This window comes from Ammodytes marinus, assembly GCF_949987685.1.
Source record: "Ammodytes marinus genome assembly, chromosome: 8".
Taxonomy (NCBI): Eukaryota; Metazoa; Chordata; class Actinopteri; order Uranoscopiformes; family Ammodytidae; genus Ammodytes; species Ammodytes marinus.
In genome coordinates this window covers 28,589,762-28,592,987 of record NC_137212.1, presented here as the reverse complement: position 1 = coordinate 28,592,987, position 3,226 = coordinate 28,589,762, and positions in this window count along the sequence as shown.

Below are 3,226 nucleotides of genomic sequence, written 5' to 3'. Positions count from 1 at the left end.
ATGTGGAGCATTGGATTGTAGAATTCACCTTAAACTGTGCATACTTGAGCTCTGGGGCTGAAGACAATGATCTAACTACTCAATAAAAGTTGTCTATTTTTATGGCTTGTCATTGTTTAATTATACCTTTTGATACAAGAAGATGTCTGTGTTAAGATATAACTTTACAGAGCAACATTCATTTTGTTTTAAACATTTCTCAAATTGTAACAGCAACAGGAGAAAACTAACTCTGGAATTCCAGAAGCATTTGAACTTTGTCTCGCTCTTGAGACTCAAAAAGAGGGAGACATTGATTGGTTAGTAGACATGAACAGATGTCGTTATCGTTCGTACCGTTGGCAAAAGAGATCCCACACAGATTGCACTTCCCGACCCTCTCTAACTCCCCCCAAAAGCAGCTGGGCTTTTCTCCCCGACACAGACATAACAAGCGTGGGTCAAGCAGATCACCACTGATGGCTGTATTCCCAGACCCGCCGCCCAAGCACTGCCGTCCAGAAATATCTCACTGACACACTTGGCTCCCATTTATAGACACCTCACGCCTATTTCTCTCTCATTCATGGTGCTTTTCGAAGACCTCACACGCTCCAGAGTCTGCCAAACGAGCTTGCTTTGTTCCGGGGACTTTGATATGCATCCAGACAATTTTCCTTCCAGCTTTACTCACATGTTATATCATCACCATCCATGCTTGTTTTGAGGCCTGAGAGCAGCTAGGCTACAGGGAGATGTCCTGTCAATCCGTGCACTACTTTAATCCACTGAAATACTCAACAACTATTGCCATTACATTTTGACAATCATGTTGCCCAGACGATGTAGCGTAATGTATTTGGTGATGATCTGACCACAAAGAGGTTTTTTTATTTTTTTTTTTATTTAATACAGGGACAGTGCATATTATCAAACATTAAATGTCAATATGCCAGAATTAGCCAGAAGGCTATTTTTCATCTGCAGTCCCTAGACCGATGGTAAAAGTCACCCTAAAAGAAAATAAAGTTACACATTTACATAACACAACATACCTATAGTAAAACGTACTATTAAAAAGTAAGTAAAGTAAAAAGTACTATTAAGCTAAAATATACAATAAAAACACAGCAGAGCAGCAATCAGACAACAGCAGACAATGACATGAACAAAAGTAAAGTAAAAAGTACTATTAAGCTAAAATATACAATAAAAACACAGCAGAGCAACAATCAGACAACAGGAGACAATGACATGAACAGGTTAATGGTAATGTAGACAGCTCTGATTATCAATGAGACATTTCTTTAACTGTAATTTAAATGACCTATATGTGTTCAGATTTCTAATGGCTATGGGGGTGAGGTTCCACTCAGTAGCTGCACGAACAGAGAAAGAAGTATGGCCAAATACACTCGCCCTAAAAGGGATAATACAATCTCCCCTCGCTGAAGCTCTAGTTCTGCTGTGATCAGCTGTTCGGATGTTGACAAACTGATGGAGCGGAGGGGATGATAAACCGTGAATGATTTTATAGACAAGACATAGATTTGAATATTTGACCATGTTTTCCCAGTTGAGTAATCTGTGCTTTTGTAATATTGGACAATGATGAAATCTACAAGGTTTCTTGTCCAGGATTTTAACAGTTCGTTTGTAAAGTGATTGTATAGGTTTCAGGGATGTAACAGCAGCTTGTGACCAAATAGGTAAACAGTAAGTGATGTGTGAGAAAATCATAGAGTGCATGAACATTTTTGCTGCCTCTATAGACATTTGATGGCGAATGTGTCTAAAGTTCCTGAGGTTGAATTTGATTCGATTACAGACCCTTTTTACATGTGATGTAAATGACAACTTTGAATCAAATAAAACTCCCAGATATTTATATTCGGATACAATCTGCAGCCTTTCCCCTGAAACCAAAACATTCGGCTCAACACCGACATGTCTGTGGGACTTGGTGAAGAACATTGCTACTGTTTTTGAAGTGTTCAACTGAAGGCAGGATTGCTTCAACCAAGCTGAGATAGTAACCATAGCGTTAAGGCTGAAACATACTCCGCGAGAAGAAAGAACAAAGTTCTCGATGACAGAGCTGCGAGAACAAGAACAAAGTTCTTTCTGGTCTGGACAATGCATACTTCACGAGAACTCAACTGCCGAACTCCTCACCGCGGCGCATTGTTACCATGGTAATTGACTCAGTAGCGCCAGCTGATTTCACTTCGCTTTCCTCATTGACTTCAGACTGACCAATCACACAATAGTTCTCGGACAACCTGCGAGAAGAAAGTTCTGCCCAGGTGATGTGTCGAGAACAAGCTGCAAGAACAGCTGAACAAGAGCTGCGAGAACAAAATGACGTAATTTTCTTCTCGCAGCTCTGTCATCGAGAACTTTGTTCTTTCTTCTCGCGGAGTATGTTTCAGCCTTTAGTGAGCCACTTGAGAGATATTACTACCATGGATGGACATAGACTACAGTGTCATCAGCATACATCTGCACAGAAACATCAGAACAGACCGACGGAAGGTTGTTCATATAAAGTGAAAACAACAAAGGTGCTAAATTTGATCCTTGAGGAAGACCGGTGGACAGACTGAGGGCGGCTGATTTAAAAGACTGGACTCTGACATGTTGGGAGCGACCAGTGAGGTAAGACTCAATCCATTTAAGCGCATCTGACGAGAAATTGAAATGGCATAATTTTGATAGTTGGTTGATAGTTGCACTTCATTTTCCCTGAAAACTTAAGGATGGATTACCATGAAATTTGACCACGCATTTATATCCCTCCTCAGCATGAATTTGAATGACTTCAGTGATCCTCTGACTCTTCATTTAGCACCATCGTCGGGTCGAATCTACTACCACCGCCATACAATTGCAGTACAATGGTGGTAGGCAGTGCTTCAAAGGTGCTACGAGGAACTTTTAAATATTTCTGAAACCTTCTAATTTTTTCCTCTGATGATTATAAATTACTTGTAATAGCAAACGTCTTGTCAGTGCTGATCAGTGCAAAGAATGCTATTTTTAGATAGTTTTTCTTAATGCATGGGTCATGGGTACGCTATCCCAGGAACTACAGCTGGCGTAGAAAAACACTGCTGCTTTTGTCCAAAGGCAAGGGGGCGCAATAATTAACACAAACTGAAAGTTCCTCGGAGCACCTTTACAGAAGGAAAAGATAAGGTCACTGCAACCTGAAAATCTAATCAGTTTATCCTTGAAATAGAGTGGA